Raw genomic sequence first — 23,818 nt, 5'->3', positions numbered from 1 at the left:
AGAAGCAGCAGCAACTACCACCTTAGCATCCATCCTCAGAATATTCCGTGGGGTAGTTTGCACTAAATCAGGTGGTCTGAAAAACCTTAATGAAGACACGAGAGCAGTGTAGTCTCTAAAAGTGAGATGTCTAATTATTGGCATGGAAAGGTTCTTTGCCTTTTTAATCTGTATGACTGCAATAGCTTTCCTTTAGAGAATGGGTGTTCCTTGCCACCCCAAGTCAGTTCACTAGACTGTCACCAGGTTGTTGTCTGTTCAAGCGCTGGCAATCCAGCTCACTGCATGAGTCTGAAAGGAGCCAAACCAGCCATGAAGCCTCAGCCCTCCCTGCCAGAGGCAGAAGATTGTAACACTGCTTATGTTACAGCGTTGCAAGCAACAGAAAGCTTCACAAGTTTCTGCTTCCTCCACTTACTCATGATTTGCTCAAGATAAGCAACATTGCCCAGCAGCCTCTAACAGCTGGCAGAGCTGACAGTGGTAAACCCCCAAAGACAGTTACAGTGCAGCATGAGAAGAAAAGAGATCAGCTCTGAAATCAGCATCATGCCACGTCACCGTGTGTTGGGGACCTCATTAGGAAATATCAAAGGAGTCCCAGAGCCTAAGTGCTACAGGAGTAAAACCTCACAGGATTGTTTGCTAATCAGACTCAGGGGAATATTCCCATGCTGACCACAAAACAATAATATTATACTTTCATTCTGAGTGAGAAAATATACCGTGTAAGCACTCAGAACACTTTAATAACAGTGCAGGAGTGCATCCTCACCTATAACCTGTGTGGAGCAATCGTCAGCTTTCACAACCATGACGGGAATCCTTTTCCCATCCCTCCCTCCTTCCCTCTCTTAACTATAGAAAAAGTAGGAAAAAAACATCTCTGATGATCTCTTAAACATATATCAAAATCACATCCAAATCAAGGCGCACACACAATAATCCCAAAAGATATCAAAAGTATTCATGAATGAAAATTTCAACAAATACATTTTGTTAATTTCTGTAAATGTGAAGGTTTGGGTTTAGTTTCAATACAGTACACTTTGGAATACTTCTCTTTTAAGATGGGAAAAAGTACTCTCAAGAAACGTTTCTGGGTGGTTCAGTTAACAAAACAGCAAGGATTTCTCATCCTCACAGAGTTGCAAGAGTTTCAGTTGAGGGAATTTCCTTTCAGAAGTTTTCTAATTCTTAAATGAATTAACAGGAAAATGGTACAAGCATTAACCCACTGGAATTCTACACTGCTTGGGTGCTTCCAACAAGCCTTCCGAGGCTGCCCTTAGGAATCTTACCATAGCAGATGGATTTCATTCAAATGGCCCCATCTGTCATTTCTCATTCGTGAGGCTGCAGCTTGAACTCAAAGAACACCTAGGGCACGTTTTTCATCAAAATGCCTGCCTAAGCAATCCAAGAGATAAAAGAGATAAAGAAGATAATGCTCCAAATCTTACACTGGGCAGAGAATCTGACCCAATCAGAATGAAAATCTGGCAGATTCGTTCAAGTTAAGAGATGGGAATAAAAAATTCCTCTCTACTCCCTCTCCCTTTACCCAATGAGCTCCAGAGGTATTTGGCAGAGAGAATTTTTTTCCTTTCTGTCATTCCATTTTCCAGGGCTTGGCCATCTGTCCACTATTAGGTCCCTTTGAATGACAAACCAGTTTAGAAGCACAGAGTCTTTTTCACAACTGTTCTCTTGCCGGGCAGATAAGGATAGAAAGGGATGATTAAAGCTTTTGCTGGCTAACAATAAAATAAAGCAGGAGGGGAAAAAAAGAGCTGATCTGAGTCTTATGAGACAGAAGATGGTTTCAAACTACTGCACATAATTAGTCTGTCTGGGGGAATGGAATCCACCCTACACTTGGCAGCACAGCAGTTCCATTTTAAATTTAAAGTACCTGGGTCTGTTCAAATGTCGCCATTTCAAGCACAGCCAGTCAGGTGCAGACGTTCAATTTCCAGTAAAAGAAGGTGAATAATACAGATGGTGCACAGAGCTACAGAGGACAGACCTCCACTTTTTCATAAAGGGACACTTGGTGCTCATATCTCCTGCAGTGTTCTCCTCTTTCACATGCAATTCAATAAGCTTGTTTCTAATATAAAGATATTTTTTCCTTTTTCTTTATTTTCTTTTCTCTCCTGAGAGTTTCATCAATATCAGTAAAGACATTTATCAAATGCGGTAATAGGGAAGGATCATAAAAGTTTTTTGATAAGGCAGTAGTCCTATTGCCTACACCAGCATGGTCTCTGGATCACAATTGTATTGTACTAGTGTAGTGAAAAAAGTGGATTTCATTTGTCTAGAATAAAGAGCTGTGTTTTCAAAAACACACTAAAAACATGAAACACAAAAACCTGTTCAAAAAGTAGTGCCTTTCAGAAACATGTAATTAATTTAACAATAAAATCTGTGAGCTGCCAGATCAAATCACTTACCTGACCAGTCTATGTATCCTGATGAATTTAAGTAAACATCTGTTGTCTGGTAAGTGGCACAGCAATTTTGCAAGGTATGTAAACATATCAGTTGTTAGGAACTCCAGCAACTCACTTATGAAGGGAGTGAGCCCTAAAGGAGCCCTGAACCCATCCCAGGCAACACAGAAGAGCATGCAAAGAATGAGGCAAGGACTGCACTGCTGAGTGCTCAGACCACAGGAGAGAGCCTTCTCCTACTGATCAGGAACTGGTTGGACACAGCACATCACAGTTTACTGTTCCTTTCATGGGTCAACGAATTCCAAACAACACTCATGTCTCCCAAGTCATGCCAAAGCCTCTTTTTTTTTCCTCAGGAAAGAATCTGAGATGCAAAATATACATTTTGATGCCAGTCTCTGACACTCTTTTTCCTTGACCCCTTCAGACTGACATCCTAATCACACCCTCGGATTTGAAGCTACAGATCAGAAAATGCATATTTCTTAATATCAGTGGGATGATGCAAACAGAAGTTCAGCATTTGTACCCTACTGAAACTCTAAGGCCATAAGAAAGCTGCACCCCAAAGAGAACACAATGGAAAGAAATTAGTCAGAACTCTCATAGAAAGCAATTCCAAATGCTCTGTATTAATGCAGAGAATTGCTACCAATAATGACATTTCTGTTGGCATTTTAAAGCTGTCTTAAATGTAGAACATTTTATACAGACAGACAGTGGAGCATAATCAAGGCAATGCCAGCAATACTTTAGGGAGGCAAGATCAGTCACAGGAACCAATAGCTCAGGTAATCATTGTGTAAGTCCAAAGAACTGGAAGACTTGATGGCCATGCCTTTCTTTGACTTTTTATCACTAAGCCACAGCATAATGCAAAGCATCTTGTAATGCACAGTCAGAATCACTTTTATAAATATGAGAGAAATGAGATCAAAAATAGGCAGAGCAAGAAATTATGTAGGTAAGATCACCAAGCACTGGGGAAACTACACAGAGGAGCTTGCACAGCATTCCTTTGCAGCAGGCCTAATCCCAGCCAGTAGTACCTTAGTTTATGAATAGTAAATTCCCCTCACACTTGAAAAGAAATATTTATATTAGTCAATTAAAAATGTAACTCTATATAATGTCTCTGTATATACACAGATATTACATATGCATCAAAAGAGACTACAGGTGACAGAACAGCACAAGACTCACAACAGTGAGGTGAATCACTTTACAAAATATACTTCTGAAAGCTCACGAGGGAATACCTAGAGTGGTGGGTAATTGCTTGTTCCCTCAATAGTGCTGAATTTAGAAGTGAACAGCAGTAATAATATCCATAATGAAAATCCCTTAACTGTTTAGAGACCACGAGTCTCAGCATACTATACTCTGACTACTGCGTTAGTGATTTTTCATAGGACAGGGAATTTCAGCATAATTTTTGTTAGAAATGCTACAGCATTTAATAATTTAATGGCTATTTTCATGTCTTCTAAGAAGTCAAATCAGTCTGAGATAAAAAGACCATACAGAAAACTTACAGTAATTACACCATCAAGTTGTTTCAGCATCAGTTTTGGCATCACACTGTCATACCTGGAGTACCTCTCAAGACATCAGTAGGAAAAGACAAATTGAACAGCTGAGAAGTCTGGGCCACTGCCAAAGTCACTGGGCAGATTTAAAGTAACACTAATACTGAGACAAGGAGAAATTTCAACCAAATTTACAGATTTTTCTAGGAATACTTAATTATATGGGGAGGGGTGGGGAGCCACAGAGATAAGATGGGATTCTTTGACTTCAGTCTAGGCAACTAGTTTCTTCCTGTTCCACATTCCTACAAAGGAATGCCAGGTCAACTTACCCGCTGTAGAAAGACTTGGCTGCTAATCTTGAACTTTCTTCATAATTTGAAAATAACCAGCAAAACCCTATTTTTCACTTAGTCAAAACCTTATTTCGAAAAGGTAGCTGGGAAAGGTTTTGAAATGTTTGGCCTTTTTTGGTCTGATTTAAAGCAGTCAAAATTAGCTTGTCTTGTGACTTCAACAAAACACAGGTTAGGCCTTCTGCCTTGCTCCCTTCTGGACAACATGAAGACTTTAACTTTGAGGTATAGCCAAAAATCCCCCAGCACAGTACCTTGCAGAGGAAAGAAGGAGGGGACAGGAAAAGGAGAGCAAAGCTATTTAGATCAACAAATCAACTATACTTTGTCTCCTTGTTTATACAAAACAGACATGGCATCAAACAGTTCTTTTGTAAGGCTAAAGGGAAAAAAAAAATCACTTTAAATTTGCATTGATTGTCACTCAAAATGAGGCACCTCACCATCCACTTATTTCAGACATTGCTACAGACACATTTCCTGCAGCCCAGGAAACCATTCAACAGCTGTCTGTCCATCCAGATCCTCCTCAGCAACAGCCTGAAAAGCCTGTATTCCTTCCAACTTAATGTTCCTTGTCTTTTCCTCACCAAAGCCACATCTTGCCTTTCAGAATTCTGAAGCACAGCTTAAAGTATGAGGGTCACACCACTCTACCCCAGTAGGAACAACAGATCATATCACAGCACGAGAAAGGCTGGCACAAAGACAGACATGAGCCTCTCAAGCAGTCCATTTACTCAGTTGATACAGGATACAGCACTGGGATTTTCAATGGATTTGCCAGTCCAGATTCAGGCAAGATGCTGTCATGCCAACCAAGAACTTAGACTAAGACATAATTTTAATACCAAGGTTAGCACGGGCAGCAAATACTCAGTTCCAGCTGCACTTTCCAATAAAGATGCACATAGTCATTTCATTCTCCCACCTTTTTGTGTTTAAGCATCCCTTTTTCTATATGTTAAAGTCAACATAGTTAGGAGGACATTGTAATGGTTTTCATCATTCAGAAGAATAAAAAATACAATTTAACAATAAGTAACTTACGTTTCTCAGAATCAGCTGCACAAGAATTTCACCACCAAGTATGAAAACCACTCAATGAATTGTAATTTTGCAAATACAAAATGAGAACTCCATGAAAAATGCTGTGAATGGTATCCTAAAACATTATTTTGACAGACAACAGAATCTCAGTGTGTCATAGAGGTGCAGTAGAGGGTTGCCCAGTAATCAGGTCATTGTTGAGCCATATACAGGAAAGATGATAAAAACTGAATTCTACTGTATAGTCCTGCTATTGCCCACTGAAAAAACCATTTTTGCACAGAATCACAGTAACGATAATGAGGCCAGACCCTTTAATCTTCCAATTATATTAAAAAAATTTAGTAAGCTTTATTGTGCTATTTTAACCATGGAAAGAATGTGACAAATGTACCCATTAAAGGTCAACACTGTTAATTACAGATTCAAGAGCCACGTGAATTAGGACTGGACTCTGGTGACACAGATTAGTTCTAGTGCACCTGACTATTAGAGTTGGGGTGTGAGGACTCTGCTGGGGATGAGGTTTAGGGCTTCCCTGGTTTTCAGTGCAGCCCTTCATGTCCAAGATGACATGCAAAGACAAACAGGTCCAGGCAAGCAGCAGATTAACAGAGTAGGTTTTGAGATATTGCATCTGTTCCAGCGTGACTTTGTGATCCAGCCTTATTTCAAATTTTCTTTTCTCACTTTTCATGGTCTTTGAAGCCTAAAGAGAAGTTACAGATAAGCCAAGGCATCATGTGTGCACACTGGGCAGAAGTTTGCAGTCTGACTCAACAGGATACAAAATCTATCATTCAGGACTAGCTGTACACAGTGATATATTGCTATTTCTTTTATCATACTTTGAAAACCACCGTTTCAGTCCCTCATGTAAATGTATTTTGATCCTCATTTATCAAACAGCAGCAATGTCCTCCTCTGCTAAACTAAACTGCCTAATGTGCAGTGGGTATCAGCTTTCCCCACAGCATACTGAACAACTAAGTGAGCACACCCTGAAAGAGTTGATCTCAACAAGGATAAAGGGTTTACCTCTGACGTTATCAAGATAAGGCTGGTTTACATTACAATGCCTTTACCACTTCAAGGCATAGTAAATGGATAATTTTGCTTATACAGTTTGTTTTCCCATTTTTAAGGACAAGATCCAGAACAAAGGAGATTAACTGGAAAAGAAATAATAGGATTCTGATTAACAAAACAAAATTCATCTAATTTTAAAGCAGATGTAATTTCAAAGATTTCAGGATACAGGCCTAAGTCTTATGTCAGTTTTTCTGCGTAAATAGAAGTAATACCGTGATTTCAATAGTCAATATAGAACATACTGAAATCATTTTTCATTAGCACAGGACTAAGCAGCTATCAATGCATTTTTTCAATAAACATCTCTTTCATGTTCAGCCTTTCCATCTTAGAGGCATTGAGATAATTTTCTTCAATAAAACAATTTCATTTAACGGATTTTATCCACATTTCACAGTCTGCTCATGACCTACTTCTTTGTATTTGAACTAAAACTAATCATATTTCCCATGCATTTTACAGAATAATAAGATCAGGGACAGCATATTGGAGAGAATGAAAAAATCCCACAGAAGATGCTTCCACACTGCTTCAAACAACCATGAAACAGCTCCATCCACAAGTCTGAAGCACTAAGTTTCTGCTTTGTTGGCATTGATAGTTTGAGTTTTGCAAATCTGCATAGGCTAATTAACACAGAACCATGCCTGAGCAAAGCCCAGCAGCCATCAGAGAGCGGAAAATGCTTTATAAATATCATTCCTTACAATCACAATGAAGGCAGCAGAGCCTTGTCAGCCTGCACCACGTCACCAGCTCTCCTCCCACTCCTGGCTTTTCATCCCTGGCTCTGTCAATCCCCAGCAGCACCAGCCCCAACTCTGCCCCCACTTCACCAACATATGCCCAAGGAGTTTATCCTGATATCATCTAGGTAATTTTCTGTGAGACCTAGGCCAGATTTTTAATCAAAGTTGAAAACAATGATATCGATGTATTTTGTAAAGTCTCAGTGGTCAATTCCTAATGAATTCTAAAGGTCTAAAAAAAAAAAAAATCTGCAGATTTTAACATTCTTCCATTTTCCAAAGGGCTCGGTGGTTAGGAAAATTAGCCCTGGGGTTGCAGCCTATTAAACAAATAGACAATTTGAAACTAAAATCTTGCAACATATGAAACAGCATTTTTCTGCAGGGTATGCTGGAACAGCAGTTCCACTGTTAAAAATTTAAGTAAAATAAATTACGCAAGTTTGCCAGAAAAAGTAGAAAATGTATGAGAGATTTAGTCCACAACATGGGTTTTTTTCAAAAATAATTCCAGTGAGCAAGTCCAACTGAGCACCTTAGTTTCAGCAGTATCATTATATAGCACAGAGGTATAAATGCCACTGAAGATCTGTCACACTCAGAACTTTCTGGTATCTCCTTATTATCTGATAAATAAAATAAAATAGTGGCTCTTTTTTAAGCACGCCTTTGTTTCTTTCAAGGAGACACAACAACAGGCATGACATTTTACTACAGCCTTTGTCAAGGTGATCAGACAAAACACCCACTTTGTTGGTGATCAGGATCATACCTGGTTTTCCCTGATGATCTGAAAGGCTGATGATTTGTATGTGCTAAACCCCTACTAAAAGACTCCCCAAACTTCACTGCTTTTACTATTTAAAATGAACTATCAGACATTTAATCACCATTGCTTACATTTTCAAGACCGAAATGCAAGGATTGTAGTTCTCTAAAACTTTTTGCCCGTGACAAGTCAGACCACTAGCCTTTTACAGCCCTGTGGTGATACAAACTGCTGTGCATTACCACAGTGGATCAAATGATTTATTCATACCCCAGGCTCTCTCTTTCTGCCCTGTATCCAGCCACAACAGAATTTATATTTGACTGCAAATCATAGTGGCCTATGACCAAAACCCAAGGGCAAACCTGCCACTTTTATAGATACATAAATGATTAATAACTGGAAAAGGAAAGAAATGCATGCATTATTTGCTATATTAAATCATCTTTCTAAAGTGTGTTGTATTTCAGGTTGCAACAAGTGAAAACACAGAGGAATAAAAAAATCTTAGCCCGTTATTTCTGCAAATGCAATAGAGAATGAGAGCCTACAGATCAGCAAATTCCACATCAGCACTCATGTTCCCATTTTCACTATGGCAAAAGAACAAATCCTTCACTCTCCATATAAATCTTCTCCTTAGACTTCTCCAAAGAAAAACAATTGGTTTAACAAGAATCAAGCATTTAATGAGGTAAAACAATGATTGTCTTGAATTGGATAAGTCACTTTTTGGCAATGGAAAAAAAATACAATATTCCCCATCTCAATATCATTTTAACCAGCATATAAACCTGAATTTGCCCAGAAAAGTAAACTGATATACTGTATCTAAGGCACAAGAAGCAGCATTTGCCATTTCAAAATAGTACAGATGAGTCAACTACACTGCTGGAAGGACTTATACCAAGAGAAAGTGTTCATCATCTCACTGCACATCATTTCTTAGCAGATTGTACTATACCAGTAAAAATAGCATATTCAAATAATTTTAAAAATTTATAATGTTCACAATTATTTGTAAATTATTTCCTTGTTTGTTACAGTTAATACACGCAGAAAGTTCAAACACAACAACACAGAGCTACACTAATAGGGTTTTACACCATGATGTGATACAAGGATGCCTACAAAGCCATACGACACTTTATACTCAAAGCTCAAGCTTTTGATCCAAACTGGCAAGTTCAAACGTTTCAAAACCTTTCCATGAAAACATGATTGCTCCAAAATTTGGAACAGCTTTGATTTTTAATCAGTTCTGTTTGGATGATAACTTACAACAGTCTTTGCCACCCCTGCAGCTGATAACACGGCACTTGCTGAGCCACCTCATTACAGTTTTCTCCCAACTCAGCACAGGCTTCCTTTGGCAGTAGATTGCACAGCTCACACCCTCCTGCTCCCAGGCAGGGATGGGAGGAGCAGGATTCACACAGAACAGAAGATGCATGAGCTGTCACTCCACTGCTCAGTGCAGGAACATCGTATTAATCAAAATATCAGCAACAGGGCAAAACATCAGATGGTGACTGCAAAGTTTCCAGCAAGTGTTACCTGTGTACAGCGTGGTACTGCAGTGTTATTTGAGCACACAACTCAGAGAAGATGGGTATACATTTCTATGCCAAAATAGGTTAAAAAAAGTAGAAGGATACACATGCCAAATAATGGATTTGTACTTGCCAGTCCTCTTCTTTCTTTTACAGTACCCCCAGCCATTCTACTCTAGGAAAAAAGGAATTGATTTGATCATACTGTGTGCCCTCACCAATGGAGTACTGAGACATTAAGGCTGTCAAATATCTTTGTTTTCTGAAAGAGCATCGCCACCTCTCCATATAAATTAACCTCATTCCCAACTGTAATCCCAAACCAGTAAATGCAGAAAAATTTGCATAATGTGGCACAGGAGGAAACAGGTAGAACAAGTGCAGATCTACAGCACTAGCAACCTATTCTCAATCACCTCTAACTTTTTAGATCATCAGTGAAGGGAAGATGGTAAGAAGGCAAAACGAGGGGGGTGGGATTCCTCCCCAGGCAAGTGACTTCAGGAGCCTTTTTCCCCAAGACAGCTCTGTGGATGGGATGTATCCCACTCCTCATCGAATGATGCCTCCCTGGCAAACAGCAGTAGGACAGGAGAGCACAGTCTCAAACTGTGCCAGGGGAGATTTAAGCTGGACATTAGGAAGAAATTCTTCAACAGAGAGAGCGATCAGACGTTGGAATGGGCTGCCCAGGGAGGTGGTGGATTCACCATCCCCAGAAGTATTTAAGAGACTCAATGTGGCACTTAGTGCTGCGGTCTAGTAGGCAAAGTGGGGATAGGTCAAAGACTGGACTTGATGATCTCAGAGCTCTTTTCCAATCTACTTGGATCTGTGATGGACACTGGCCTTTGTAGAGCCCTGCAACCATCCAGGAAAAATCAGCCACTCTAAGATTCTGGCTCCTCTAAAGTTTTGCCTAGTAATGCCAATCATGTCAGAAACACTTTGCAAAGCTGTTAGCATTTCTTCAGCGACTGGTAGGTGTTTTCTCCTGAGCACCCCACACCACCACAGCAGCTCCACCTGAACCTGTGTCCTCTGTGAGCACAGCCCTCCTTCAGGAGCATCTTCCTGTTTCTCAAAAGTAGTTTTTTTAGTTAATCCTACTGACTGCAGAGACAAGGCCACACTCACCTCCTTGCAGCTGTGGCTTCCCAAGGCAGTGATAATCCCCCAAAAAGAGATGGTTTGGATTTCAAAGGACTGAAGTTTCAAAGCGCCAGCCTAAGTCTGCCAAATTCAGTCCCAGATGGAAAACAACCAAGCTGAGTCAAATTAGGGAGTTTTAGGGAGTTAAACGGAAAACCCACCTCTCTGCCCCCAAGGATTTTTCATCCCTTGCTCTGCTGTGGAATGGGTCACAGTTAGGTCTTATTAACTTGAAATTGCCTCGTGGATATTTCAGACACTGATATTTATAGGTCATCAACACATGTTTGGAGTTTAGTGTTTACTTAAAATACACAGATATTAGTTTTTCAAAGTCTCAATTACTCAAGTGTTTTCTCCTGTTCTCTTCTTGTGTTTCTAACTCCTGAGGAATCTAAATACATGCTTTCAAATCTCTAATACTTTGTATTTCAAATGATGTAGAGTGTGCCACTCTGATATAAAATCAGTCTGTGATTTGCAAAGAAGGTTTGGCTCAGAAATTAAAAAATAAAAAAAAAGAGGTACATGTAAAATGATTACTTCATTCAAAGATGGGGTGTGCAGAAATGAAAGTTACCACAAGATCAGAGAACTGTTTATATTGATTAGAGTTTAAAAGGATAACAAGAATAAAGAATCCTGTGAAGAGTTATTAGTAGAGGGTAATCACCTCTAATGAGTTATCTTTAGAATATGCATTATAACATCTTGAGGGATCTCAAGGATATAATTCCAGGAACAGAAGGAAGGAGGTAGGATTTATGGAATATGGGTATTGACAGGAAGGGGAAAGTTCACCCATTTCAATACCAGATTCCTGTTTATGGAATAATTAGCTCATTTCCATTTCTTTTTTTTTATCTCCAATCTTACATTGCTGAAATTGCTTCAGGACAGTTATTCTCACGAATATCCAGTGAACAGAAACGTGTGCCTTTACAAGTTCTATCATTAATTACCTTTCACGTGGGCATTACGACTTCAGCACATCAAGCAACTGCTGCTGACTGTGCAAATCAGATCAATGCTGCCTTAAGGTAAAAATAACTGATCAGCTCCGAAAGCTGCACTGAGGTGCAATGCAAAGCAAGCAGCTTTTATGCCATGTCCTTTTGAGTTTGTGATGCCCTGGGAGGTTCGTATGTCAAAACACACTCGGCTTAATTAAAACCAAGGTCAAATTAACAGTGCTTCTAGTTTATTTTATAAGTAGGTATTACATCCCACTTCCTAATATCAGCAAATTTGGTATCCAAATTTGAGCTGCAAAATTAGTTCTAAACTTCAGTTAATTTAATAAGGGCCATGGAGAGGTTAATATCTGTTTAAAGGAATAAGAAAGTAATAGTGGGGTCTATACTTTCTCCTGAACCTCTTATACTGTGTCTGAGGTTCCTTGGTTTCCTTTGTAGCAAGAATTGCAGATATTTAACAGGAAAAACCCATTTATAGAAGACAGTGCAATGTACACAGACCAGAAGTAAAATATTTACAGGTTTTCTTCTTTTATCAGTATTGCAATAATTACAAGTAGGAAGAAAGGAGGGAGTGCTCCAAAAGTATAATGCAATGTAATGATTAGTTTATTTTCCTTCCCAGGAATGCTTCAGAGTCTGGTGTAAGCCTGGCTTTATTTCTTGTTGTGAGAATAAGAACCTGCAACATAATGGAAGGTGCGCAAAGCTCATAAATGGTCAGATTGCTGTGGGCATTTTGGCAGCTCTGTTATGTTTAGAAATCCTGTTGAATATACCAGAGAGCTAATGACCTTAAGAATTTGGGGAAAAGATCTGTTTCTGAACAGGTTTTACTTAATTTAGGGTACCTTCCACATTCCACAGACACGTCAATTTACATCTCAGGTTTGCCACGGATATGTCCCAAATCAGCACAGTTTGGTCAGACTTATAGCTCTGAAGGCACTTGATGGGATTAGGTACAATTTTGAAAGCTTGATCCAGGCAGTATTTGCACAGGACATTCAATACTTCTCTTACATTAGTCATCTCCAGTCAAAATCTCAGGAGTGGCTGCAATGACATACATTTCAGTGAAACAAGCTTGAAGTTTTCTGAGGCCTCTGAATATAGAAGAAAATTACTTGCTTTCAAATTACAGGCTCAGTTAGGGAAAGAAAAGGATGATGGCCTCTGCTGCTTTTATAACTGAGGGTTGGTTTATCAGCATTAATGAATGACACTTAACCCAGGTATCCACAGAAAGATAAAACCAGTATATTTTTCTCAGAAAGGATTCCCTTTAGTGACCTGTGTTGGAAAGAGCTTCTGATCTTGAACTTAAAATCTGTAATTATAAAAATAACAATCCTGCAAGGTCTAAAAACCTGACCAAGTCATTACATTTGTCTTAAGGAAATGCTCATGATACACTAAAGACTTGCAGGGCAAAACAACCCTCTAGAGCTGCATTCCTACAATTCATGGCAGGTCACAGTGCTCATGTTTTCCTAAAATACTAAACAAAACAAGCTTAAAAAAAACCAACAAAAACCAAACCCAACAAACCCAACACCAAACCAAAACACCAAACCACCATCATTTGCTCTCCACCACTCACATCAACTCTTCTGTGCCTAAGTTCTCCCTCCCACCCCAAATGTGATGTCTTGGCTCTAAGGTGCTATTCTTGTTCTCATGTTCTTTACAAAAGCATGTGTTTTTGTCATCATTCAGTACAGTTTAACTGCCCTAAATTCACGGTCCATGGCAGACATGTCATATGAATGTTCTGTCAATTTGTTTTTCAATTTGAAATTCATCATTCCCAAACTCGAAGCCGTCACTTAATTAAAGCCTCTTCACTCACTTCAATTACACCAGCACTGATCCTGTTTCTTCCCACACAATTCTACCATAATCTGGTTACTTCACACTGCAGCCATCATGTTTCTCTTTTAAATACTTAACCCCACAGAAAACTTTGAATATTTATAACATGCAGGCTGAGCAGTTACCCAAGTGTTGAAAAAGAAATGGAAGAAAAGCACAGTATGCCTGTTGTTCTGAGCAGATGCAGAAAAGCTCGGGACCTTACTGTCACTTGAAGGGCTGCCTTTGGTTTGCACAGATATTGGACACTGCCATGTTGAGCACTCTGTTCTTCCAAAGGATAAAAACAGTGGATCACTTCAGTGGCCATGCTACACTTCCATCTTACAAGCATGGAAATGACTACCCCAGTAACACATCCATGTACATACAGCACCTGGGACAGGTTGTTCTGCCTCAGGCAAGTCCTTAAAATAAACCAATTTGGTCCCCCCTTGCCTTTCTCCCTCTTCCCACTCTGTCTCCATGACATGCCATATCACAGCATGAAATTCAAGGTCCCGACTACATTTACTACCCTCTCAGTAACAAAAATTCTTTTCTTAACAGCATATTTCCAGTGCTTTCCCAATTTCAGTTGGAATGCTTCAGGTGATAACACTTCCACCTGAGAAACTCCTCAGCAGCACTAAAAGCATCTATTTACAACATTTTTTTCCCTTAGTGTTTTTCTTAATGATACTTCCTGACTGCCTGCCTCACTGCTGAACATGTAACAAAATTGAGTTCTTTATCTGGGCTTACATACAACTAATTTGTTGACAAAGAGATTAATGATATTATGTATGTTCTGCTTTCCATAGTTCCTATTTAATCTTTGAGTCTTCAAAATTTATTCCTTTTTCTTCTCAGTTTTCTGTAAATATTTATTTCGTTTTTCTATGAATCTGAAACAATGTAGCATTCCCTGTGTGCAATCAGAACTGTCTATAATCTTGCCCCTAAACTAAACTTGTGGTGTATTGCACCTACTGGTTCCTCCAATATTTCTCTTAGAAATGCCCACCTTTTCCTTTCTTCTGTTTTACCTAGTCACACATGTATCCTTTAAGTTGTTCTTATCCAGTGATCACCCTCTCCCCCCAAATATTCCATAGATCTATTTGGTATCATCTTTTTCCAGGTGGCCAGTACTTTTGATTTCTACTTCTACAACACAGATAAAGCTTCTGGTTTACATTCACGGAAAGATTTGTACTGTGACACAGATTCCCTCTTCCAAATGCCTAATAAAGTGAGAAATTACCTCATTTAACACATCACAAAACCTCATGAAACCCCACTGAACTAACTCAATCTGTCTGTGATCTTTCATCTGGTTTTCTGGAACTGAAGCTGCCAAGTATAAGGGCAAAAGCATTAGAGCCTCTAGAGACCCAAAGACCAAAGGAAGCAAAAAGATTATTTTTGAGACTAGGAGTAGAGAATCAAACACAGAAGCAAATACTGAGAGGTTCATCAAAAAAAGTATAGAGATTTTTTATGAATTTCCAAATGTGGAAAAGAACAATGCAATAGAAAAAAAAAGATTTCAAAGTTATTTTTACTTATGATGCAACAACAATTAGGTTTTCCTGCTCTTTTATCCTGTATACAAAGAAAGTTTTTAACTAGACTTCACAGCTTAAAATTGATACTCCTTCTTTACATGGATTTACTTTACATGTTTACAAGCTGCTGGAAACCCAGACTGTCCTCCAGCAGAAGTAGGGAGAACCTGTTAATAAAACAGAAGCCTCATTCTCAATTAGTGCAGCAATTAGAGCAATTACAAACAACTGTCACTCTCTAAAGAGTAAGTGATCACAGAGTAAAAGCTGTCAAGGTACATGGTGGCCTATTACATCCCATGTGACTTGGGAAGAACTGCAGATGTGACCTTCATAGATGGGCAGAGTGTTGTGATGGATTACATTTATCTTTGCTTTAGTTAGAAAAATCACAGAACAAGCACAAGCACTGATGGGTGGCTGTTCCTGCACACCCTCACAAAGCAAGACAAGAGCAGCTGAGAGCAGGGGGTAAGAGCAGGGGGTGAGAGCAGGGGGTAAGAGCAGGGGGTGAGAGCAGGGGGTGAGAGCAGGTGTCACACCTGTGAGGCTGCTTCACGTCTGACTTCAATCCCCTGCTTGGAACTCGCTGCTCTGTTCAGCAACAGTGTTCAGCAACATACCCATTAGGCCAGGAAACAGACATAAGCTAAAAATGATTTAGCATTAATTAATAAAAATATGTCGTAAAGTAGCCCTCAGAAGTCCTGCAAAAGCATCTACTGGCAAATTAAACTGATTGAGGTCACCGGGCACATTAAAGCCACAAACCCTCAGTACTGCAGTGAGGAATCACAAGGCCACGTGTTTCATGAGCACCCACAAACCCCTCAGGGGCAGAGCCACAGAACATTCATGCTCCTGGGCCACAGCAAACACAAGGAAATCTCAGTGAACAGACCAAACTCCGAGTATTCCATATTTGCTACTGACACATAAACATTCGCTGGTGACTGGGACGGTATTTGCAGCTTTACATCCACTGCCCTCTATGACACAGTGAAGTGGAACCCCAGAGTGGGATATTCTGACCTGGGCAGGGCTCTGAAACCTGCTCTTGTATTCTCTGTTGAAGGAAAAGGACCTGTAGAACCAGTAAATGAGTAACAAATACACTGTTCCCAGTCATCTATTTAAGTGAAATCACTTCTGCAAGATTTGCTAACAGATGTTTGAGCCACTGCCATGAAGGTCTTGTTCTTCAGTTCATCAGGATCTAACTGAAATTACAGAATGCACTAAGCAAACCGTGCTTCAAAACAACAAAAAAGGGTTTCTTAGCCAATTTGACCCATTTCTATTTTTAAAGCCTCCAATTTAGAGCCTGTAAAGATGTACACCTTTTCAGTGTAGGTGAATAGTGTTGCTGATTTGAAGCACAAAGCTAATAATGCAATTAACCCATTCTGGAATCAAAAAGTCAATTCCAAATTTAGGTTTTTAATTTAAAAACTGAATTACTCTGCAACACAACAGAGACGAAGGGCATTTAAACAAGTTCAGCATTTATGTTAATGTCAAACTAGATATTGCATCTTCAAAGCTTTGCTTTTCCTTTCTCTGGCATGGTCTTATATTTCTGCAGTTACATAATTGAATTTATTGAGCTAAATTACTAGAATGTAAAATAGGAAGTTGTCTGCAATTGTAACATTCTTTGAAAAAAAAAAAAGGTGTTATAATTAAACTGGTAATAAAATGTGTTTGTACTGTGAAAATTTCAATCAAAAAGTATTCCAAAACAATAAACGTCTACTTCCTCAGCACACAAGAGCTACCAAGAGTGACAAGGTATCATCTGGAAGATGTATTGATAGTGGTAAAATAGTATTTTATGGAAAGTAAAACCACAAATTTTAAGAAAATAAAAATATTAAAATGGAAATTTTGGTATTATTCTGTACTTACATGAAACAGTCATATTTTCCCTCCATGCACCTCTCTTGGGATAGGCAAGAAACACTGCCCCTTCCCAGGCGTTCCTAACTAAAAATTTAAATATACACTTAATTAACAAGGTAAATATACAGGATCACTTGAAATTTTGAATATTATCAGAGAAATGCTGCTCATTTTCACACTCACAGTCCCACAGGCAAACTAACAGGCATTCCACCTGCTCAGGTAGCCTTAAAAGGAACCCTTCTATCAGTTAATTGCACACAATCCCAAACACCATGTTTATGGTACCAATGGACCTCCTACAGTCCAGTCCCTTGTCCAGCAGCACCTTTGTTTTTACCTGCACAGGACAACAGTGCTTACTAGTTGGAAATCATGTGATATGCACATATTGTTTGAGCACTGCTAAACTTTCTGGAAAGGGAAGTCCACTTGTGCATGAGAATGAGCATTCAGAGCTGACCCAAAACCTGCATTCTTTTTAAAAGCAACTGGACTCTCAGATAACAGAAGGGTCCCTCCAGCTCCAGTCACATCAGCTGCCTCAGGCTACCTTCCTTAAGTAAAACATGCCATGCAACCTAATGTGGCTCTGCTTCTGAATATTATCTTTTTGGAATGACCAGTCTTTGGGGTTTCTAAAGTCAACCAAGTGCATTTTGCAGCCACATACCCTTTGGTGCTGTCAGCAATTTGAAACAGCCCAAGTAACAGGGGCAGAGGGGGGGGAAGGATTCCAGTTCACAGGGGCATCCTGGCTACACAGGGAAAGCACAGAGGTGTGAAAGTTTCATTTCCTTTAAGGGGTAACATGTAACATACCTCCAGGATATTAAGATGAAAGCCATGTTCCTGGCAGGCTGGTTTATTGTAGTTCTCCCACAATCTCAGGGAGATTAAAAGGTTGTCAGAAAGATATCATGGAGTTGTTTTCTTTGATAAAGATTTGACTGCTCGGATCAGTTCAAAGAGAAGACAATTTTGTTCAATATCAATTTAGTCTCAGTTTGGCAATCTCTTTAGTCTCTAAGCACCAAGGTAAGCTGCTTAGTTCATCTTTGCAAGGAGTCAAGCAAATAGTCTTTGATAATACCCTAATTACAAAGTTTTTAGCACAATAAAGAATCCGTAAGGTTATGCAGCCCTAAAAAGTTGGTTATTTTCCCACAGTAAGTAGATAATAATTACATTTGTGCCGAGTTCAACCAAAAAAAAAAAAAAAAAAAAGGCAAACCCCCCGAATCAGTTACAAACTATGCAAATTATTTCAATTTTTACAGAATAATTAATGCATATGAAATTTTCCAACATTTATCATCACTTCAACGTACAGCCAGATGACCAGATAACAAATGCACTGTCTGAAAGGAGGAAAGTTCCTATAAATCATCTGTGAAGTTAGATCTAGGCACAAACTGAGAAGTTTGTGTAATAGATTTATCTAAGAATAAAATCTGATGTCTTTAATACAACTTCTCTTCTATCAAAAACCATATCTAAAATATCGATTTGGGTAAAAATAATTATGTGCTTTTAGTAATTCTGCCTCTTCTAACGTTTGGAGGGGGTTTTCTGTTGCTCATCGGGCTGCATTCATCTTTTACTGACACATTATAACAACAAATTTCAGGATGGGGAAACTGGAAGGATATGGCAGAGGAAGTGACCAGCCTACTGTCATGTTTTTTTCTTTAATTTTTTTTTCCCCAAAGCACACTCCCACACTGACAGCACGAGAGAAAGGACAAGCCTTTGGAGTGACCCTGTACGTTCTCATTCCAGAAGAGAGCAGGAAGTTTCCTCTGAGGAATGAGACTCAGCTCAGTATTTTGTGAACAGGGAAGCACAGCCTGTCCTCCTTCATAGGGACTCCTGAGCTACAGGCTTGAAGTGCCAGAAACTTCAAGAGAGAAAAAAGGAAAACCATTCAGCCTAAAGCTATGAAGGTGAACTTCAGCTATAAGAAATGCACAGGAGGATTGTCTTCTTCTTAAGATTAACTGTTTGAGAACACAGCTATGAAAGGATAAGGAGCCTTTATAAGCAAATTCGCTGCACTAACACTGGATAAAACTATTATGAAGCTAAGTGGGGGCCACTTTTGTCCAAGGTATACACTATATTAGCTGCTCCTAACTTTTAGGTTCTTGCATGCCAATTATTATCAAGAACCTTCATTAGTTTATTCAAGCCCTCTCAATTAGAAATACATGTTAGACACGAAATAGCAGCCAAATTAAGCAGTAGTTTATAGGACGAGCTGTCCTGCTGCTAATCCATACAGCATAAATCATCAAGAATAAAATTTGGCCCTGTGGAAACTTGCAGACTGCTGAAGTCAGGAAACTTGTTTGATTATCCGAACTTTGATTGTCTGTGTCAAGCAAGTGGTTCACAAGCTACTGCCTACAACCACCTTTGTGGAGAACAAAACCAAAATAGAAAGTAATTCTTTCAGCAAGACAGAAATAACATTGTAGTCATTTCATTCTTCTGGAATCTTTCTTTTATTAAATTTAGTTTTAATTTCACCTCAGGAATTGCTCTTTCTTTTTTCAGTACCCACTGCTGCAAAGGGCAAACACTAAAGGTACTTAAGCCGTGAGTGACAGATAAACAGCTGGGAAGTGTTCTATTGGGCAGGACCTCCCTTCTTCCACCCTACCTGCCCACTTTTGAATGGCCCTGGCAGAGCCAACTCCCCCCAGGACAGGCCACCCCATCCTCAGTGCATCCAGATAAACAGAGAGGAGGAGGAGGAGAGGGCTAAGGAGCAGCACACTACCCCAGCCCACAACTGCCCTAAGTCTCTCTCAGCCCCCATTGTCCTCTGCTCCATCCAGCACCTCTGCTGACCACAGGGAGCATCAACCCCCACATTATTCCTTTCCCCTTCCTACACATTCCCAGAGTCTTTTAGCAGCTCCTCTCAAACTTCACATCCATACACAGAAAATGCAAAACTATTTCTCAGTTCTAGCTGTCCTCCTGCTTGCCCATTTGTCCACCATACACTGGACAGCCCAAGAAAATGCAAGTTTTTTATGCCAAGATGACTTTTTAATGTCTTATTTGATTTGTATGGCTTTAATATCTAGATAACATTGTTAAGTGGTGTAAGATTCCTAATTTTCTACTAGTTCTTAAACAAGTACTAGGAAAATAAGTGAGTTTTTTTGGCATATAATGTACTTGCTAAATGTAGTCTCAGGTATGAAACACAGTAACCTATTCAACAGCTTTCATCTCATATGGAATGAGGTGTTGATGAAAACCAGTTTAGAAGCTTGGATAGCAGGAAACACAAAAAAGCTGTTTATTCTGACTCATGTTATGTAAATGGCAACAAGAGATGGGCAGACTTTTCAGCCTAGGAGCTGGGACAGGAAAGTTCTATTTGGAAAGTCATTAACGAGTTCACAAATTCTAAAACCCAGAATTGAGGCATTACCAGTATAAATTGGCCGGGGTTTTACTGGGGTTTTCTTAGGGTTTTTTTTGCTGCTGCTGTTAAAACAGCTAGAGGCAGAGTGCACCCCAAAAGGGGAAGAGAGCATTCAGAGGGAATTTCAACATTTTATAACACTGAAGATGGTTTACAAAATGGCTAATCATAAAATACACATTTTGCTTTCAGATCTTACAGAGCAGGTGCCTGTGCTAAACTATACCCTACACTAACTCCAAATCAGCATTATGAACTCGAAATCTTCACATAAACTACTTGCTTCTTGCACAGATTTACATGATTAAGGAAACTGTACTGATGTGTCCCAAGGCAGGTATGTTTGACAAAATTGGGGTTAAAAGTACATTTAAATCTACGCACACAAAATGCTTCAGTTCTTCAAGTACTAACCATCCCACATGAGAAACCTTCACTTTTGAACATGATTTATGAAAAATCTCATGTCCAACACAACACAGCACAGCTGTTTGTTAGCCAACAGCAAAATGTGCTTGCAAACACAGTACCTTAGTATTTACCATTAGTAACTTTATGCTGAAATACTGATGGTCACTTAGAAACTGATCCACCAGACAGTGGGAAGGGGTTTTCTGAAGGGATTCTTCAACCTTTTGCAAGAAATGAACACTTAACTCAGTGACCTTTCGCAATATTTTCTTAGCCAGCTGCAGAATTACTATTTTCTTTTGTCTTTTTCTAACATACCCTTTTATCTTATGACTTCTGATCTACTGAAACAATGAACTGTGTAAGAAGAAATAGAGAATTTACTACTCCCTCTAAATTTCATTGTGCTTCTTTTCATGTTAAAGAACCATCATTTTCACAATTACCGTCCTGAAACAATCACAGATACAACTGAAATATCCTTTTTAGAAGGAGTACACAAAGCTCCAAGTTCCATAAAATGAAAAGTTCAGCTTGAACTGTTCCAGACTGAACAGAAATCTGCACTTGTTTTAAGCATTTCATTTTCACAGTTTCAAATTGAAAGTAGAGAGAAACCTAAAATCCCTGAGTTCCCAGCTCTGCTAGCCAGGGAGGAATCCCATTAGGTTTCCAGAAAATGCTTATATGAATATACCCTGATAAATGCTGGGTTGGTATCTCCCACTGAAAAGCATTAAAGTAGAAAAAGTCTACTTAATTCTCTTAACTGGCTCTAATATGCCCTCATTTCAATTTCTAATTCTACTTCAACTTGTAATAACTGAATCTCATTGCTGCTTCTGGGTTTTTTGGTAGATTAGAGAGCTGTCATGAATCTCTCCAACTCTCCCCTGTACTGGCAGTTACATAATCAACTGACCCTCAGCTTTCCATACAATAGAATGCCTGGACAGATGGAGGTGCTCATAAGTCTCAATGCAAAGGATTTTCCCTATACCTTCCTCTTAATTGAAAGGACTAATATCTGTATATTCTGCTTTACACGAGAGCTGTTTATTTGGATAGCTCAGCTGAACTAATTCTTTTATTCAGCTATTTGGAATGTATCACTGTTCTTCTTCCCTGCCTTACCTCCATTTTCCCTTTTTAGATAAACTATTAAAAGAAAAGGCAGAACACAGTTGGTTTATAGCTTAAAAATGTCCCTTATCCCAGCAAACAGAGCTCTCAGTGAAGCACAAGACACAAGGTGCTCACATGCAGAGCCCCCTCCTGGGCTCTGGAATGCCCCTACATTCAGCCTGCACTGTCCCTGCAGTCCCCTCAGGGGATGTCACCACCAGCTTGAAAGCAGAAAGTCACAGACTCACATCAGGTATCTGTGACAAACCTCTATAAAGCTTGAACTCCTGCAAAGTTGTCTGTAACTAAGCAGAACAGAAGTTGGAACAAACCATCCATCCTGCAGCACTCCTCACCTTGTAACTCAATCTGCTCTTAACCCTCCAGAAAATAATCCTGATGGATTTTTCTACCTTTAGTAACTGCACTGCAGGGCCGGAAAAAGGCTGGATCAGTCACCCAAGTGACACTTTTCCTTTGAAGTGTCTCGAGGGAAGGACTGTTTGTGAATCAAGAACACATTAGCTTATCCCAGAGATGCCTGAGACAGAGGGACTTCAGACTGCAGCTCACTCACAGATAAATTATCTCGATGGTTCTTACAGTTCTGAGCCTTTGCCATGTTCAATTCCATAATCTCCCAGCGTGGCACAACAAAGCATGGATGCACATCAGGAAGAACATAGATTACTTTCTTGTTGGGTCATATCAAAATTAATTAAATCCCTTTTCCTCCCTTCCTTCTTTCCTTCCCCACCCCCACCAAAAAAAGAAATAAATCACAACATGAAAGTGCACGCTTGGGAACAATTCATTTTAACTTCACTAAACTTGTGCAACCATCAGAGTGCACCATGGCAGGCATGGATGTGCTGGGCCATATCCAAAGCAAGTTTTTATTTACATAATAAACTGATTTACTATATATTAAACAAACAGCTGCAAGTACATGGAATTAGATGAACTTTCATCATGAATCTTGAAAAGAAACACAGCAACAAATTTCCTCACAGAGCAGATGCTGGCCAAACCAGGCCTCTGGTAAGGATTTGTTTACTTTTTTCTTAAGATCAACAAGCATTATTGTCAAAAGTTTTTTAATATGATTTTTTTGTTGTTGTTTATTGGTAGTTTTTTTCTGTAGAGCAATTAAGAAAAAGCTTGATTGCGAGGAAAGCTTAATTTGCAAAGAGAAATACATATTTCATGAAAGCTGATAAAGTGTTTCTAATTGTGGAAATTGCATTACCTCCAAAAAATGCTGTAATCTCTTCTTTTGGGGAGGAGAGACAGATTTTTCTGTACACTAAATATCCACTCCTATTGAACTAATCAGCTGGTGACGCATGAAATTAGACTTCACCTGTCAGGGTGACCTTGGGAAGGTCTTTGTGCAACCTGTTATTTATCATATGCTCCATGATAATTCATCAGGAAGGCCACAGAACTGGACACAGACATAACACCTAACGAAAAAACACATCTTTTTTTTTGTAGCTACATACTGTTATAGAAGCAAGTCACAACCACCTGTTGAATCTTAACTTTTCTTATTGTTTTTAAGAGATGAAAAAGCTCTTTAAATATAAAAGCCTTACAAAAATTCTTTTTTTTTTTTTTAATTTGGTATGTTTATATTATTATCCAATATTCCACATCTAGATTGGTCAAATTACCAGTTGCTATAATGAAATCCACGTGGGTACAAACAAGTCACATTACAGCATCTTGTACTACTGAGCCTCCATGAGGACAAGGAGCCTCCATGCGGCTCCTGTTTCTCCTGAAACATGAAAAAAGTTAGGAAAAACCCCTTGTGAA

The 23,818-nt window shown here is 39.2% G+C and overlaps 1 protein-coding gene across 1 annotated transcript in view; it reads right to left on the bottom strand.

Moving 5' to 3' along the window:
• The window catches only part of CLSTN2 (calsyntenin 2), a 333,066-nt gene that overhangs the window by 221,697 nt on the left and 87,551 nt on the right, over positions 1 to 23,818 (bottom strand). The gene's annotated exons all lie outside the window — the stretch shown is intronic.

Source organism: Manacus vitellinus, unplaced genomic scaffold (assembly GCF_001715985.3).
Source record: "Manacus vitellinus isolate BGI_N305 unplaced genomic scaffold, ASM171598v3 scaffold_49_pilon, whole genome shotgun sequence".
NCBI lineage: Eukaryota > Metazoa > Chordata > Aves > Passeriformes > Pipridae > Manacus > Manacus vitellinus.
The sequence above is the reverse complement of the archived record's forward strand: the minus strand, read 5'-3'. Positions and strand labels throughout refer to the sequence as shown.